This window comes from Cyanistes caeruleus, chromosome 3 (assembly GCF_971803275.1).
Source record: "Cyanistes caeruleus chromosome 3, bCyaCae1.hap1.1, whole genome shotgun sequence".
NCBI classification, from domain to species: domain Eukaryota; kingdom Metazoa; phylum Chordata; class Aves; order Passeriformes; family Paridae; genus Cyanistes; species Cyanistes caeruleus.
This window is the reverse complement of record NC_141703.1, coordinates 16,331,079-16,349,904: the sequence shown is the minus strand read 5'-3', so window position 1 is coordinate 16,349,904 and position 18,826 is coordinate 16,331,079. Positions and strand designations below refer to the sequence as shown.

General features: G+C 43.9%; 1 protein-coding gene and 1 long non-coding RNA gene across 4 annotated transcripts in view; one reads left to right on the top strand and one right to left on the bottom strand.

Moving 5' to 3' along the window:
- Window positions 1-18,826, top strand: part of NHS (NHS actin remodeling regulator) — a 246,541-nt gene that overhangs the window by 167,353 nt on the left and 60,362 nt on the right. The gene's annotated exons all lie outside the window — the stretch shown is intronic.
- Window positions 10,315-11,233, bottom strand: LOC147653977 (uncharacterized). Its single transcript, XR_015285377.1, has 3 exons — window positions 11,187-11,233; window positions 10,891-11,077; window positions 10,315-10,793 (listed from the first exon to the last, which is right to left on the bottom strand). It is a non-coding gene; the product is annotated as an uncharacterized LOC147653977 (long non-coding RNA).

Genomic DNA, 18,826 nt, shown 5'->3' with positions numbered 1-18,826 from the left:
CTGTGTGAGTGGAAGCACCTGCTCTTGCTGCGGTGCTTTTCAAAACCAGAGACTTTTGAAACTCTGTCTGCTCCGGGGGTTGCTTTTTCCTGAATGACTTGCCTGTGTTCCCACGTGTGCACATATTATATTCCAAGCTCGGCAGAAAACACTAAGAGAAAATTGCAACAGGAGGTAAAGACAAGCCTTGCATCTTCACCCACACACTTGCTGAGGGCAGTACGCTGGAGAGGGGCCACGCAGACTCTGCAGATGTGACCAACAATCCTCCAGATCTGTGGCCATACGACATGAGTTTTTAAACATCTTTGTTCTTGCTGACTGTCCTTGCTGTGGTAGCAGCCGTCCGTGACAGGGGCACAGGGGAGGAGGCTGCGATGGCACCGCACTGGGCCGTGCTGCTTGGGCCCTGCTGCGCTGCACAGCTCGGGCACCGCATTTTGGAGCTGCCCTGCCCTCAGGATGCCAAGCAGGGAGATGATGCTGATGCTCTGCAGGTGTGGAAAGGACTGGGCTGTGAAACGGGGTTGTCAACCCTTGTGCCTTGGTGGCACCCTTATCTCAACACATACGAGAAAACAGCCAAACTAACTTCTACAATGAGAAGTTACAACTGTGTTAAATATAAGTAAAACCCAAGCACAAGTCCATTTTTCAAGTGTGCCCATAATGCACACAAAGTGACTGAAGATAAATTAGTGTAAAGATGCAGGTGTTTTTGAATTTCGGCTGTTGACATCTATTTTGACACAAATCTGTTTTCATGCTAAATAAATCAGTACCAAATCACACATTCCTTAATTGTCTGGATGTTTCAATTATTCCAGAAGAATTCAGTAGGTTTTCAAGCCCCTGAAATTATTACTGCTCCGTAAATAGTGAGCTGCATGTTTAAAAAAAGTCAGACTCATTGGAAAATCAACCTTGCCAAAAGATATCTCTTCTAAAAATCAGAGTTAATTTTAAATGTGTTGTCAGCTTACAGAGTTATTTTGCCTTTGATTGCCAGGAGAATTTAATTTTCCAGTTTCAAGTGAAATTCCTTTAAGCAAGTCAGGTCTGGGCCTTATTATCAGATAATGTCATTTGTGGAAAAGATCTAGCTATGCATAGCAGGGCAAATCTCTGTCTAAATGGACAGCATATAGCTGGTTGTAGTTAAATAACACATCTGCCATCACAGCTTCCCTTCCTTGCAGTCAGAACTGGGGAGGCTGGACTAACTTCAGGAGCGAATTCCTGGGCACTTAAATACACTGGGCAAGATGAATTTCAAATTTGAAATGTTTGAGGATAAAAATAGGATTAAAGCAGGATTAAAAAAACCCACATTTTGGTGTCATGGAAGAGAATGTTTTGCTTGCTGTAGAGGATGCCCGAGCTTGGCAAAATCTCAGCAGAGTTAAGAGCAAAGACTTTCAAATTTGCATTACATTACAGCCCATCTGACTTTATCTTCATTTCAATGGATTTTTAAACATGTACCATAACCCACCTGTCAGTGAGGTGGTTATTTTGCAATTAAAAAAAATTAAGCCACTCCAGCCCTCCAACAACAAATTGGTAGTAGAAAGGAGGGAATAAAGAAAGCATTTATTGCAGTAATTGCTTAATACAGTTGTTTATTTAGTTCCTGCAGTGTAGCATGAATTAGAGGGCTGTTGCTGAGGGTTGTCAGTCAGGAGAGAGGAAGGAAAGAGGGCTCTCACAGCTGGTGGCCTTTCACCTCTGGGAACAGGAGCTCCATCGGTCACAGGGAGCTTCTCTATGCCTTGATGGCCAATCTTCAGGCAGGAGGAGGTTTGAATTGGGCAGCTGAGAAGATGTAGGTCAGAGCTGAGGCAGTGATAGAGTTTGCCAGAGGGATTTTGTATAGCTCAGGAATGGGCTAAGTCACTGTGCATGAACACTGAAACTAATACTCCACAGAACTCGGAGTGTGGAAATATCCAAGTTATGCAGTCGATGGGATTTTAAACAGCCCTGTGGAGTTTGGGAACATATATAATCAGCATCATGAAAAAGAAACCTGTACACCTTCTAAAAAAGTACAGTGATGTAGATCCCACTGTAAGCCCCATTACTCTGTATTTTCTTAGTCTTCAAGTTATCCTCCCTTGGCTAGTTCATGCTCTTCTTAATATTAGCTATGTATTTTCCTGAGGGCAAGCTTTGGTCTCTCCTTGTTAGGAGTAAGGAAAAGAAGGATAGGGAAATACTCTTGGCTAGCACTGCATTGCAAAGGCTGAATTAAAAAGTCCTGAGCATTTTCTTCATGAGAGTCTCCTTGTCAAGCTCAGAGGGTGCTCCAAGTCCTCTATGCCCCTTGTCTTCCCAAGTGGCTGCCTTGCTGGCAGAACAAACATGCATGCCTGAAAAAGGGCTGAAAGACAGCAAGCTTGGGTATTTTAATTTTAAAGAAGTTACCAGGGTTTGCATTTTGCAGTTTATCTCACTTAGACACCTGACAGGCTTCTTGACTCTACTGCAGCCAGGACTGCCAAACCTGCGACTTCAAGAAAAAGCATTCTGGACCTTCTAAATGCAAAAGACAAACATGAAAAGAGACCACAGTGGCTGCACTGTCTCTTCTGCAGAAAGGTTGGATCACCTGTAAAGCCCACCTACTGAAAAATGGTGTATTTCATGAGAAATAGTGTGATGCCGTCAGTGCTAATGCAGTCTGTTTCTGAAAGCCAAGCAGAGCTCTTTGCCTGGGTGCCATAACTGGATTTCCTGGCATCACAAAGTGGTGAGTCCTCATGCTGAGCACCAGATACACAGGAATTCACAGGTCATGAGATGTATTTCCCCATCTCCTCTGCAACATTTATTCTGGCCTGCTTCAGCTTCTTCACCACAGCCCATTGATCTATTGGATACACGTGGAAATCATTTCCAGAAATGAACATGTCATCTGCTACTGTTTGCTAAAAGGCATCCCTCTGCTCTAGAGGGAATTACAGCTTCCATCTGCTCCCTAATATGAAAAATATGTATGAGCCCCCATGCAGCAGGGTCACTGTGTTAGCAGGCTCCCTATACTCCTGGAGCTTCGTGAGTGTAGAGATTTGATTCAAGGAAATCAGGCCACCACTCTGCAATTACTTCATTAGGCCCACAGATAATCACATGAAGGGTGGTCTGAGATTTGAAAACACAGGCTGTTGGGACTTTGAAAGACATCTGATTCTTCACATTCTCTTTTAGCTCTGTTTTGATTAAGTACAGCATGTGCTTGAAGCTGAGAAATGTGAAGTTCCACTGGGGAAATGTTTTCATCGTGCATTCAAATACTACACATGTTACCCACGAGGACAAACTGCCCCAAATCCTTCATCTCATTGGAAGACATTGAAAATGTTGGAAACCTAAGTGTGCATCTTACACTCAGTGTACACACACACACACATCTTACAGCTTAGTGGCTGTAAGAAATAGATTTGTACAGAAGAGTAATGAGGGGCTTGTGATGCCACACTTCCTCTGTTCGTGCATCTCTGTCCCTACCTCTCAGCAGGGCCTCTCTCTGCCTCTGCTGGCTTATTTTTGTCATAAAGTGTTTTTCTGGTGTCTGCAGCTTTAAGACAGGAGCTCCACAGCAAATAAAGGAATTAATGTAACGAGGAAAAGCCACTGTTTGGCCTAATAACAGTACAATTAGTAATACTAAGAAGCAGATGAGGGCAGGCTACTTGTTTGGCTGTAATCTTTTGGCATATCATATTTTAATTATAGACCGTGCTACCATCTGGAATATTAATCATCTCTTGCTGTCATTCTTCTTGATTATTTTGTCCAGAGAGAATGAAGTTCACCTTTCTCTGTAGCTGTTTATTTTTTTTTCTTTTGAACTGCCTACATTATTTTGAAAGATGCTGTAGTCATTTTGATAAATTAAGCTTAAGTGAGACCCAGTAACCAGAACTAAATAATTTGCTTTTAGTTCCATACATGGAAAGAAATGTTGGGATTTGTTTTGTTTTGTTGACTTTTTTAAAAAATTAAATTCAAAACTAATTCCTTTTCTTTAGAATCGCTTTAAGTTCTTTGCAGTCACTCATTTCATTACTCACAAACACAGCCAAGCAGAAATAGATAATTTCTAGAAAATATGCCAATAAAGTGATTTCACTAGCAATCTGAGAAGGAAGAAAAATCATAATTTTTGTTTTTGTTAATTAAGCACTTGCTAAGGACTCAATACCATGAGGGGGATTGTGTAACTAGAGAGCAATTAGAAAGAGAAATGAAATAACTTCAAATAAGATGAGACACTGCAAGTGAAATCTTGTTTCTAAAACCAAATTGAGTTTTATTGTTGGTTCCCTGTTGATGATGTTGTAGAGACACTCATTTTTCCTGAACATTTAGCTGAAATTCATCAAACTGCAGTAGGCTCTTGAGAACACTGATACCAGAGTCTAGAATTAAACTATATGCATCTAGATATTAAATGTAGGTTTGCTTTTACAGAATAAAAATCAGGACATCGCTCCATGATTTTTTTTTTTTTCTCATGCTGACTGGGAAAATCCCTTTAAATCTCTGTGCCTTAATTTCTCTGAAAGATGCATGAATAATGCCTGCTGTCTGAAAGAGCAGAGACACTACCATTGTTTTGAGATCTTTAACTAATTAATTTCTTTCTCTTGACAAAAAATAATCTTTTTGTGTTGACATTCTCCTCTACCTGGTTGGTGCTCATGCAGACGGCAAAGTTTGTCACTTTGGACAGACTCTGCAACTTGCTATGCTGGCTCATTGATCTGGTCTCTTCTCTTCTCTTCTCTTCTCTTCTCTTCTCTTCTCTTCTCTTCTCTTCTCTTCTCTTCTCTTCTCTTCTCTTCTCTTCTCTTCTCTTCTCTTCTCTTCTCTTCTCTTCTCTTCTCTTCTCTTCTCTTCTCTTCTCTTCTCTTCTCTTCTCTTCTCTTCTCTTCTCTTTTCTCTTCTCTTCTCTTCTCTTCTCTTCTCTCCTCTCCTCTCCTCTCCTCTCCTCTCCTCTCCTCTCCTCTCCTCTCCTCTCCTCTCCTCTCCTCTCCTCTCCTCTCCTCTCCTCTCCTCTCCTCTCCTCTCCTCTCCTCTCCTCTCCTCTCCTCTCCTCTCCTCTCCTCTCCTCTCCTCTCCTCTCCTCTCCTCTCCTCTCCTCTCCTCTCCTCTCCTCTCCTCTCCTCTCCTCTCCTCTCCTCTCCTCTCCTCTCCTCTCCTCTCCTCTCCTCTCCTCTCCTCTCCTCTCCTCTCCTCTCCTCTCCTCTCCTCTCCTCTCCTCTCCTCTCCTCTCCTCTCTTCTCTTTTTTTCTTCTTTATTATTAGAAAATCTTCTTTCTCAAACACCTGTCAAGGAATTTGGAGGTGACACCATATGAGAAAGAACTGGAAAAAGCAATGAGATCCATGAGCAGTACTGAACAGGGAGACAGGCAGGCCTTGCCAGGTTGGAAAAATTCACAGAAAATAACAAAGTGAGATTTGACTTGTTAAAGCACAAGTTTAACCTCTAGGGAAAAACATGAAACGTGGTTTTGATGTTTTGAAGTGTGGAACACAGTTGCGCTAAAGGAGCATGTGGGAAGGTGGGCAGCGCTTCACTGACTGGCTTCAAAGAAGATTTAAAACATAAAGCATTATGAACAGACTTCAGGACCCAGAGAAAGAAGTAATTCCTGTCTCCATGAGATTTGATTTGTAACTGGAAGTTTGGAGTTAGTTCTGATCTGTTGGTTGCCAGAAAAATGGTTAGAGTTCAGGAAAGGGCAACAAAGATGGAGCTGGAAGGGTGCTAGGCTGCTAGTTGTGCTTTGCAAGAATTAAACCTGGTTTGCTTGGCAGTGCCACAGCAGAGGAGGAGATGCAATAGTCTGTGCCTGTAGAACATGTAAAGATCAAGGCAGGAGAAGATTACTCACAGAAGTAGCCAGCAACTCTTCAAAGGCAAAAGACTCCTGATTTTTCCTGTACTGTGCAATAATTTCCAAAAGCAATACTGAAGGTAGGACAGTTGAAGCAGTTCACATCAAACAACAGCAATCAGAGAGTGCAAAGCCTCTTAGGCCCACACCATATCTGGTTTACTCTACTGAAAATACTAGAGCAGCTCCAGGCTCAATGGACAAAACCCTGTGTGAGTCACAGCTTGACCCATTTTCTCTGCTATTTATGACAAAACAGCCTGCCACACCTGCCATAGGCTGCATGCTGTTTATGGCTGGACTGGAGAGCAGTGGCATCCTGTGTTTCCATGTGAAATTTGGGTGATGGGTCGGAGATGGCTGCCTTGGCTCCTGCGGAGCAGGCAGGGTTGTGCTTGTGGTGGCAGAAGTGAGACCTGCCTGCCCTTGGCTGCCACAGGTGTGGCCTGTGCTTGGCATGCATTTGGCTGCAGTGATGACCTGCCCTGGGAGGAGCTGGTGGGGTGGACTGCACAGCAGGACAACAAGATGCCATGGTCCCCTGTGACCTATGTCCCAGACACCAGAGATTGGTCCAGGAGTGTGCTCCCCAGGGTCCTCTTTCGAGTTTTGGCAGCAAGCTGCAAGTCCTGTGGACCTGAGGTCCTGTGACATTCTTTCTGCAGACCATCTCCCATTGCTCTGCACCACTTGCTAACACAAGAGTTCTCCGAGGCCCACATGCCTTACACAGGTGACAGCCATTGTCTTACCTAGAAACAAGGCAGAAAAAAATGCTAGTTCAGTGTCTAGCCTCTGGGCCATAGCTGCCAGACACACTGCAAGGATTTCTGCTGAGGTAGATATGTTTTGGGAGAGTTAACAGCATTTCAGGAGCTCTGCAAGGCAGCTGGAGCAAGTCATAAGGATGGCTGGTCACTGCTGAGCTTCCATTTGGACTGGTGATTTAGAGGAAAAGCTTGATAGCACTTTAGGATTAGCCAAAGCATTCAGCCTTCCTTCCCTCCTTCTACTACTACAGGCAGGCAGACCAGATAATGCAGCACCATAACAACAGGAAGACTATAAATAAATACTCAGGACCTTTTTTGCTACTTGTTTGTGTATCTGTCAAGTTACGACAATGCAAACATGGACGGTGCTGATGGGTAAAGAGGTAACAGGAAGAAGAAAGAAAACCAAATGTACAAATTATTTCAGATAACATGGGAGCAGCTTCTGTACTGGCAAGAACATTGTCTGGAGCCTCAGGCTTTCATTTCAGTATGCTTGATGTATATAGCTCGTAATAACATATGTGGGAAAACAGCAGTGATTTCTGGGACCAGGAATAAATTTGGGATTAAAGGGAGATAAGTATCCTTGGTTGAAGCAGTTGAGAAGTGTGCCTGTCTCTCTTTTCAACACAGAGACATCAATCCCATTCTGTGGCCTTTCCAGCAACCCATCCCTAAATCCCTGGAAAGGGGTGCTGTCTCCGGCAGGAGGGAGGAACTCGCCCCTCCTGATATTAGGAGGAGACCCAGTGATTCCTCTGTGTCTCCCCTTGGAACAGGGCTTTGGTTTGGGGGGGGTTTTGTGGGATATTTTTGCTTTCTAGAAGCTGAGCTGGCAGCTTCTTTTGGATTATGTTTATAGTACCCTAGTGTGGTATAGCTGATAAAATATAAATGACGGAGTCAATTCTGAGGGCTGTAAAATAACTCTGGTGCTGGAAGTGCAAAGGCGAGTGCACTTTTGCTTGGTGAAATATTTGTTGTTTTTCCAAAGAGGTAATTATTTCAATTTCCATGTGAATTTTCATCACTTAAGTGAATGTATTATTTTGCACATTTGCACAGCTTTTGAGGTAAGTGCTGCAACATAATACTGAAATAATGCTCTGGCCTAATCCTTCCCATGAACTATGCTGCCAAATTTGTTCACTTAGACTGTGGAGACAGGCAAGGCAAAGGTCAGACACCACCAAAAACATTGGGAAATCCAGGATTTACACAAATGCAGGGCTTCACAATTTCAGAAATTGTTGGTTTCTTTGCTAAAGACCTCATACTGCTCCATGTCTGGGTCTCTTGGAACTTGGAAGCTCACTTCTGTTTGGATTTACCGAGTGATCATCCAGGGCTAGCTTCCTTGGCACATGGAGATGTGGGTTTCCTGCTTGCAGCTGGCTGATGACAAGAGGGGATGGATTGTTTCCCCATCCCACAGAAATCCCGTCACATTCAGAGGTTAGCAATTTTAAGGGAAAACCATATTTTTTTTCAAGGCAAATTGTCATTGGAAGGGGAACATTTCTCCTTACATCCAGTTCCAGCAGCTTATCTTGGACTTTAATTTAAGGTGTGGATCATATTTGAAGGATTTACCAGTTTATGCCAAACCCAGCATGGGTTAATTCCTTTTGCTACTGACTGGGAAGCCCAAATCAATCTTTTCCTGAGATGCATGCTATATTTAGTCAGGAAATTATAAATAATGCTATTTGAAGTGCATTCTGCTTCTTCCCCTTTCCTCCCCCAATCCTTCTTCCTCCAAAATAACTACAAGGTATAAATAATTTGTACATTTAACCTGAATATTCCTCGCCTACTTAGGTGTGCTCGTTTTCTCTCCCTATACAAAAAGTCAGTAAGTGGGTTGAAAGTTGTTATTTTATTGATGTACAGTATAAATAAGTCACACTACATAAGATGATTTGCAGGTTGTGTGCATACGTGATTCTCTGTCCTGTATTCTTGTCTGATGTGCTTTTACCACTTGAACTATTCACCTTAAGAAATGAATTGAGTGTTTGATATTTGAAAGGAAATGTTTCCACCACAGACAGAAAAACCCCCACTAGCTGCTATTGTGTGTTTGCCATTTCTTGCTTTGCTTCATAATTGTTGTAATGTCTGCATTTTTTTGTCCCAAATACATAGATTACTGCCTTTCTGGAAAAACAGGATTGTTTGCTTAATTAAACATTAGGTAATGATGACATAAGAGGTTTTAATTTTTTTTTTTCTCATCTACTGAAGATTTGTAACAAAGAAAAATGTCTACACCAGTAAGAGATTTTTTTTTTTGTGGAAGCAAAACGTCTTCCCTTTAGTATGCCCCCAAAGTGATGATATTGATTTTGAAATCACAAGAAAATCTTTATTCCTTTCAAAAGCCATCTTTTGCTGACGGAAGTTTTCAACAAACTCCCATAGGTGCAAACATCTTGCTCACCATCACTTGAGAAATCCTGATAAAACCGTGGATTTATGATCTATGAAAATATTTTAGGCCAAGAGTTTTTGATGGAAATCACAGGAGGCAGATTGTATGAGTTACACAATAACTCTGGGCTGCAGGATGTTTGCATTGCAGCAGCATAAGGAGGTTGTGAATCAAAGGAGAGCTGAGCTCTGTGTTATCTGCCAGGGCTGTGTTCGCTGGGAGCCCTCATGTGAGCACCAGAGCTCATGCAGGTGTCAGGGGAGCTGTTTGGGAAGTGTTTGGCATCCAGAGACAAGGATAGTCTTATCATAAGAGGGAAAACACCCAGACAAGTAATCAGTTTTCAGTGTCAGTTATTCTGTAGAAATTGCCTCGCATGTTTATTTATTTATTGTGAGAAAAGAACTCCCCAAAAGTTAAACATTTCTGTATATACAGAAAGGTACTGCCTGGTTACTTTTTCTAGGTATTAAATGTTTCTGTTTGAATTCATGTTTTGAAGAGGAAAATGCACTTGGGAGGAGGAGGAGGAGCAGTGCTAATGGTATTGGGACAGACACTTTCCAGCCTGGAGCCTAAACTGAGGACTTGGGGATTTAAGAGCCTACTCAATGGGGTTATTTGCCAGGAAACAGGGAGAATGAGGAAAAGACTCCGCCTAATTGCCAAGGCTGGTATTCATCTCGTCTAATAGGAGGTCTCTGAAATTGAGTTATGTGGTCTGGGGCTCTCTGGACTTGGTCCAGAGTCAGGAGAGAGCTGTGGATGCATTCAGGTGGGTATTCACTCCACTGTGACAGAAGTGTCCAAAGTGAACCACAGGAGTTGTCTTCCCAAGGTACCTGTCTCTCTCTTTTGACTCAGAGAAGTCTGAACAACTGGATTAGAGTAGGAACTTCACTATTAGACAGCTGGTGTCATACAAACTGAATTGTACCTCATCAGAAGGTTTTCAACAGGGTTAAGTCCCGTGGAGGTACGGGACTAAACACCTCTTAGTTGTTTTCCAGAGGTGCTGTTATGTGTCACCAAAGCATCCCTGAAATCATGGGTAGCTGAATAGCTGTCCTTTGAGAGGAATATACATATTTGTATCCTGTAAAGCATCCACCAGGACCCGTCAGCATGCACCTCCAAGCCGCTTGAAAATCTGCCTCTGATGCAGTTCTGCAAGCATCAAATTATGTATGTCACGTCACCTTCTGCAGCAGCTTTTATCCAGCATGATCCACTGCCTAAAACTGCAAATGTGTCTGAAAAACCATCAAGGCAGGAGTAGCAGTGCAGGTGTTTAGCACAGGTATCAGAGCTCACTGGAAGCAGAATGTTTTAGTTTAAGAACTATAGCAGTTCACTTTTCCAATTAAAATAAAAAGGGGATGTTATTCCAAGGCAGTTTGATTTGAAGAAAAAAGTCAGTAGTCATTTAGTGAGATATATCATCAAGATCTTTAATGACCAGTGTTGGCTGGGATATCAGTGTTTATTTATGGTTGGGACTTCAGCAGTTCATCCCTTCACTGAAGAAAGACTGAATCCAGAATCATTAGTTTAAATTCAATGTCCCTGTCACAACCAGTAACTTAAATTAGGTGTCTGAGCACGTAGCGGCGAGCACAGAAATGTATTCTCCTCCATAGCCACGTGTGAGAAAGAGCTGAACACTCACAACTCCTATTGTAGAAAATGGACACCAAGAGGATTAGTGATACGTAACATATGCTTGATATTTAGGGCAATTTCCAAAATTAATGGGTTTTTGTGTACTTACAGACATTGGCTTATGTCTGTCTGTCTGTCCAGCAGAATCTGCTGCATAGGTGATCAATGATCCTGCATGTGAACACGTGTGCAAGTGAGTGCAGTATTTGTAAATTCCTAATTCAGTTTAACAATTACTTCTGTAGGTTTGGGTGTGATTGGTATGAGTGGCAACACTGAATCACAATACCTTCCACCTGCAAGTAAAAAAAAACAAACACCATTTTCACTCCAGATTTGTTTACACTCATTACTTACTTTGTCTTAGATTTTCATGTACTATTATAGAAAATAAAATCTCTCTACCTCTGCAATTCCCTCTCCTTATCCTCTCTTACTTCCAGTGGCCAGAACAGCACCTTTGTACTGCAGACAGGTGCTGATGGTTAGCAGGAGGGATTCAGCTTTGCATTGCAGATTACACAGCTGCATAATCTCCCCTCTAAGAAGCACAGTGATACGCAGTCAGCTCGAGGAGAGCTGGGGGTTTGGTATTTCTTACCTGTTTTCCAAATCTCTTTCATGACTCTGAAGAGACATGAAGAAAGGTGTTAAAATAAAAAGGAAGCAGTTAATTTTTTAATTTTTTTTCTCCTGATGTTGCTGGGATTGCTAGTGAATATTACCTGAGCAGCAGCTAGCAAGTTTCTGCAGGAGTGTGTTGATGGAGCAAGTAAGTAGCAGCAGCTCTAAATAAATCATTTATGTGTGCACTGCAGACTGTTTCAGGGATTGGCATCAACAGTGGCACACTAACAGACAGAGGAAAAGGCTTTCACCCAACTTTTTATTGAAACCTCAGAGGAATAAAACAGGTCAGTGGTGAATATTAAATTACCTTTTGGCCATCTTCCAAAGTGATCTGGCCTAGTTAGGAAACATCAAGAAGGAAGAAAGCTTTGCTTCTTCAAGTCCTGATTTCTCCAGGGAGGGGAGAGAAGGAGGTCTGTGTGAAGCATTGCAAAGGCAACCTGATTTTATAAGTCAGCAGTTCTTCCACATGCACAGAGACAGCCCCGTGCAAATCCTCATTCCAGCTGCACACACTTTTCTTGCAATGCTGCAGCAACATTTAACCCACCTGCTTTTTCTTAATGCCAACTTGTATATCCTGATGAGTAAGACCAGATCAACAGGGTGTTCAGTTTTGCAGGACCATCAGGACAGCCCATATCAGATGTGGCATAATGTGCCTTTGCTGCCTCTGCCTCCTCAGACAGGATTGGTCCCTTACTGGAATGTGTGCATCTCCTTGTCTCAGCCAAGTGAAAGCTAGCAAAGCTGACTTCAGTGGAAACTGCTTAGCAGCTACTGAGATACTGTATGGAAGTACCACCCTCCATTTTCTGCATGCTGGATGTTTGTTCAAAATACACAATTTCTTTCAAAAAATTATATATTTTTAGTACAAGCATGGTTATTTAAGGATAAAGGAACAGTGGAATTAAACCATCACTACCTGTTGGCTGTCCCATGAAGAAAATGAAGAACTCTCTTGCATGTTAATAGGTAAAGAGCCACAAAAAGACACAGCAGGAGGTAGAACTTTTAACACAAATGTAAAAGCCACAAAGCAAACATTTTTCTGACACATATCTCCAGCTAAAATTCAGAAGAGCCACGGTGGGGCCAGCTGGGAACTGTCTTGCTGTGCATCTTACTGAGGATACTGGTGTTCCCCCCATTGGTTAGTGAGAGCCCCATTCCCCGCAGGAGCCTGGCCAAGGGGTCAACCCCAGGGGAAGGAGGTGGCAAGGGGCAGGGGACACCTTGATCACAGCTGTGTGCCATCTCACACTGTGTTTCCATGGTAGTACTCTCTAAGCACTGAATCTTCCCAATCTGGGGGAATTTTACAATGGCAGAAAAGATTTCACAACAGATTTCATTGTATTAAACACACGATTTCCTCTGCGGTGGCAAAGAAAGGACAGATTTAAAAAACTTTAAGTAGCCCTCAATATTGTCACAAGCTCAAAGCTGGCTGAACCACATGAAAGTTTAGTGCAGAGGTCACAGAGGTGCCAAAGCACCCAGCTTTGCCTCTGGAGCCAGTCCAGGCTCCCACTTCTCACCTCCTGATCCCCGCTGGGAACCAGCTGTGCCCCGATGGCCGTGGCAGGCAAACAGGGACATCTCCAAGGCTTTAGGGCTGTTTACAATCTTGAGCAGGTTTTGATGCTGGGCTTCCTCCTTGAGGTTGAAGGGCGAGCTGCTGAGCCACTAAACCCTCAGTTATTTTCCACATCTGGTTTGATTCTCTGCAGATAAACAGCAGCCTTGCCATTAACAACAAAAACTTAATTCACTGAGGTTTGTTCAAGCACTGAGAGCAAATATTTTTCCTGTGCAGCTTGGGGTCATTTTAAGGGAAAAACAGGGCTGGAGGTATATCACCCCTTTAAAAATTATTATTACTTCCTAGAAAAAATAAAATTTAAAGCACCTCTTCCTTCCATTTGTGAGATTATTTTTACGGAAAAATTGCTGGCTTTGGGAAGGTAACTGCTTTGTGACTGACTTGGGATCAGAGCACAGGATTTGAATAAATGTATGGATTAATTTACCTTTTGTCCTTTTTTTTTATTAATGAAAATTCTCATTCATAAGTCATACCTTAATGAAACCCTGTAGAAATGCTTGATCTGTTTTTCTGTCTGCTCCCACTTGGTGCCAGGACTTACACACAAAGGGAGGGGACAGAGCAGGCAGCAAGTTTCACAATTCTAAGTCTTTTAGGAAATGTCCGTGGCTGTATAAGCTGCTGATTTCCCTCACTGCTGCTTGGGAGGCTGAAGCATCTATGTAGGTCACGTTCTCCAAGACTGCTGCCTCCCTTACAGCCAGACCTGCTGTTGACTTGGGCTGTCTTAATGCATCAAAGAGCCTGTGCTATGCTTCAGCTCATCACCTTCTGAACTCAAGCTGCATCGCTCAGCTCTTCATGTAATCGCTGAGGTGGGTAACCTGACCAGGGAGCTCGAGCATTAATCACAGTCTTTGGTTTCCCAGGCAGAGAAGAAAATTCCTCATTTTACCATCACTGTTGTAATTTTTACAATTTTGAAATCTCTCCTTAAATCTGTTTTCCCACCTTTTCGGTTTTTCGGTTTCAGTGTTTCCTAACCTGGTTACCATTATCAATTATCGTATGCAGTGTACCAAAAGAGGCAGTTAGAATTTTTTTAATGAACAAAAATACTTTTAAAAGGACAAGTGGAGACCCACGGAAAATGAAAACAGAGAAAAGAAAATTCTGGAGAACATCTCTGTTGCACGATGATAACAACATTGAAGGTGCTATTACATGGTGGAGCAGCCTATTGAACAGCCAGTGGGTTGGGGTGGGGACTTCTCCTTAGCTGAAAATTACTTCGTCCTCCTTGCAGTTCTGCACAGCATCACATCCAGATGTGGGAATCGGAATCAGAGAGCTGGAAGTACTCAGCTGACGATGTTCAGGAAGCCTAAGGAAGTATTGCAGGGGGCTGCTTGTCTCTCTTTGCTGCAGTTTGTCTTTCTAGCATGGCGACACCAAGGCTTGTGAGCAGTGCAGGGTGTGACCAGGTTCTTGTCCTGGCCTTGTCCCGGCCGGGAGAGCGGCTGGTCCCTGCTCGTCACTGGCACCTGCCCAGCGCGGCCCGAGAAGTCCCGGTCACAGGGCTGGGGCAGGAGATGCTGGGGGCATGCGGCCTAGAAATGGCAGGTTTCAATCACATCTTTGTGATGTCTTTTCTCCCCCTCTTCCTTCCTAGCAAATTTTACCAGCCTTGTTTTTTCTCTTCTTTCCTCCCCCCTCTCCCATCCGTGGCGGGAATGTTTCCCGTTGGAGCAGCAGCCAAGCGAGGAAGCGGCGCTGCTCCCGGGCAGGAAAGCGTTAACCCTGCAGAGAGGGGGCAGGGGGATTACTGCTCCCCACTCCGGGCGGGGACGGGCTCCAGCGGGGATTAGGCGGCCGGAGCCCCGGGCCGGGCCGGGCCATCTGCGTGCGGCTGCTCCCGGGCCGGGGCTCTTGCAGGGGACACCTGGAGGGGACACCTGCAGGGGACACCTGGAGGGGCAGAGCCGCCCTTCCCCGCCGGGTCTCCCCTCGGGCGGGGCAAGGATGCTTTCCCCAAACCCTGCCCATCTCCGCGGAGCTCGCCGTCCTGCTCAGAGTCGCGCCTGCTTTTAAAGACGCCTCCCCTCTTTCCTTTTTTGCGTTCCCGCAGCCAAAGATGCCGTAAAACTTCCACTAGCATGTATTTCTTACCAAACCTGGCTTACAGAGCGCTCAGGCTTCCCAGCGTTTATCTACTGCGAGCTGGCAAACCTGCTCGAGTATTTCATTTTGATTATTTTATTTTCTGTTGGAGCATTTCGTTTGAGACGTTTTTGAGTGGAGAGTCCATGAAGCACCCAGAGCACCCCCCGGGCAGGAGAAGGGAGCTTGGGCAGCTCGGGGCTCAGTGCTGGCCTTGTGCCTCCTCCGCAGGGCTGGTGGTGGGTGTGGAACACCAGCCACCCACCCAGGAGAGCTTCATGGGGTGGTGGAGAGACATGACACCGGTCTTTGTGCAATAGCATCTGAAATTCAGCCAGCCTTCAGAGGCAGCTGATAGTACTTCTGGTTATTTTTGCTAGGGGTCTCCATAATTTTTTTTTTTATATGACACTACCAATATTGCTTAATTGGTTTGATGTTAAAATCTGCTGTAAACCTCTTCTGATTTGTTTGGTTTTGCTACTAGGGAGAAATAGCTCTATTTGTCTGCTCCTTGCAGAAAAAAAAAAAAATGCAGACTTGGCAGGATTTTTTTTTTTCCCCAAAATGAAACACCAAATTAAATAAATAAAGGAATAAGACCCCAGGCAAAATGCAGATTCAGTCAAACTTTTTTTGCATCAGATGCATGATCAGTTTAATAAGGGAGATCTAACTAAGTGCTCAGAGGCAGGGAGATAGTAGAAGAGAGGGTTAGAGTGGAAGTATCAGGGTGAGGCTTGATGTGTTTAGCTTTGCAGTTAGCTCTTTCAGCACTTTCCTCCATGACTTGAAGGGCTGGTAGGATAAGGTTTGGTTTTGTTAAACCCTGTTAGTGTCAAATCTATTGATGCTGGCAAAGATTACGCTAATGGGGAAGCCCTTGGAGGCTGTTGTGTGTGCATGCACGTGAGGCTGTGGTACAGCAAATGCTGACAGATTAAAGGGGAGGTCAATAACAGGTGTCAACTCTCTGGCTGGGGTGGGTCACTTTAAAACACTGTCTGTGGATGGATGGCACCCAGTGACAAAAATATCATGCATCCAGATTTAACCCCCACCACACACACACCCCTTTCTATAGTCCCCCTGAAAATAAAGCATGTGCCTTCTGCTGTGTTCAGCTCTTTTCTTTGGCCTGACGCTATTGCTTTATAGTGACACCTCCCAGTGGCACTCTGCAACATTTCACTCAAGTCCACACAGAACTGCTTCTTGATAGGTTCATGAAACCAAGTGCTGTGTTTGTGCAAATGCCACCTTGTATTCATCAAGCTTTGTGGGTGCCTTATTCACAGGAATCATCCCATTCCTCTCTCTCCCAATTATTTGGGTCCCCTATTTAATAAGAATTAAAAGCAAAGAAGTACTTCCTAGTTATGTCTTCAAAAATTTAGCATTATGGTACAACTTCTGCAGACATAATGACATCCTGTGGCTGAAGAAAGCAATGTCCTGTTCCAGATGTTCCTGCTGTTGTTAATGGGTTTGTGTTGTGAAAGCAATCTCCCTGCTCTGTTGTGTAACTGTGTGCAACACCTGCTAGCAATACCCAGGGGCTCCACAGACCTGGTATATACAACTTAAATGTGTCTCACTCTGCTCGACCAGGGAGAAACAGGATTTGGGCAGATGGAGATACCATCTAGTCTAGGTAAATGACTAAAAATAGGTTCCCCACTATCAGCAAAGCTACCTCCTCCCATCTCTGTGTTTAGTGTTCTCTACTTACTTCAGCTTAAAGCTTCCCTCTTTTACTTTCTGTCACAGAATCACAGGAGGGTAAGGCTGGAAGGGACCACAGTAGCTCATCTGGTCCAGCCTCCCTGCTCAAGCAGAATCATCCCAGAGCACATGGCCCAGGATTGTGTCCAAGCAGTTTTTTACTATCTCCAGTAAGGGACACTCCACACTCTATCTGGGCAATCTGTTCCAGTGCATGGTCACCCACACAGTAAAGTATTTCCTGCTATGCAGGTAAAATTTACTGTGCATTTATTCCTTGATTTAGAGATGTCGCTGCTTACCATGAGGGTGAGTATTTGTTTGAAGCATCTCTGAAGCATCTCTGCAGATATTACTTGCTAAGTTACTACAAGCCCATTGTGGATGTGCCCTTAACTAGAAACAGTCTGTGAAGCTGTTTTTGTTTTGTATAATAGGGACTTTTTTTGTTCAGCTGAGCTGAATTCTAAGTCTATGTGTATGTCAAAAATATATTCTCAGCTAAATAAATGTGTAATTATAAAACTATTAAATTATTTATAACAATAAACTATTAAAGGGATGCAGACCGCGGGACAGACAGATCAGACTATTTTTCTTTAGCAGCTCACTTTGGGTTCAGCAGGAATGGGATAGGTTCAGTCCCCCTGAGGATGTGGAACTGATACATAACAAACACAGCCACTCTCTGACAAGAGCTCCTCCAGAGTACCTGCTGTTGTGAACTGTCTTCCGCAATGATTAGGGATTTTAGAAATTAGTAAAACAGTGGTTCTTCGATAAATCTACTTTTCCTGTGGAAATATACACAAAATGGTCAGAAAAAAATACCATGTACTTGTCAAATTCCCCATATTAAAAAAGGCCTTTGAAATCAGTTTGCTCCAAACCAAGGAGGAACTGCATCCTAGTTAAACATGAAGGGCTTGTACCATGACTACCTACCATTTAATAAAGCATCTTTATGGTAATTGGTGCAGTCTGATCTCTGGACCATCGCTTAATTGTAAGAGATGCCTTATTCCTGCAGTAGTTGTGCTAAGTCATCCCCATGGCAAAAGTGGTGGGGTCCGTGTGGAGTAGGATAAAATATGTGAGAGAGCTATCAGACTTTGATCAATGAAATTCAGAAAGAAGATAGGCACAATATGAAACACAAGTCTGCAGGCCTCTGTCTGGCTCAAGCCAGCGGGTGCAAAGCAATTCAGGCCTGCTGTCAGCTAAAGCTCTGGCACAGCCCTTTGACATGACTATGTAATGCAGCAAATCTGTTTCTCGTCATCTGACGCTCCACTGAGACCTCTTGCTATGCTTAGCTGAGAGCTTTGAACGTCCTTGCTTTTGTTGGCCTCTTATGAAGTCCCTCAAAAACACAGTCCATTTGATATTTTACTCTGCTGCTGCCAATTACCCTGGTTGTTGTTGGACAGCAGAGAGGTAGCAGCAGCTGGTGTAATGGTGGGGTTTGTATTAATGCGGTCAGGGTAGCAGGGCAGCAGTTGTGCTGCCTGTGCAGCTCCTGCCAGGGCACGGGCAAGATGATGGGACACCACTTTGCTCTGCTGGTGTCCCAGGAAAAGGGCAGTGTGGAGGAAGATCTCCAGTTCCTAGCCCTCCTTGTGCTGCAGGAGCCCCAGCTGCAGTCCTCTATCTCCCTGGGGCTTTGGGGCTCTTTCCTCACCTCCTACACAATGTCCTCTGGAGCTTTTTAACACTAGGTGCAGAACAGGCATACAGGTGCCTGTCCTGGTGATGGTGGCTTGGGGCAACTCAGTGAGTGCTAGAAATGCTCTCAGTGTTACCCCTGGTCGATCTGTGCTCACAGACAAGCAGTAAATGAGGAGAAGAGTCATCTTTCCTGTGAAAAAACCTCATGTAAGAGTGCCTCTTACAGCCCCTACTTTGGGAGAGCTTCCACTCACCTAAAGTGGGGATGCACAGGATGGCACAAACCTGAATCTGAAGTGTGGGCAGTACT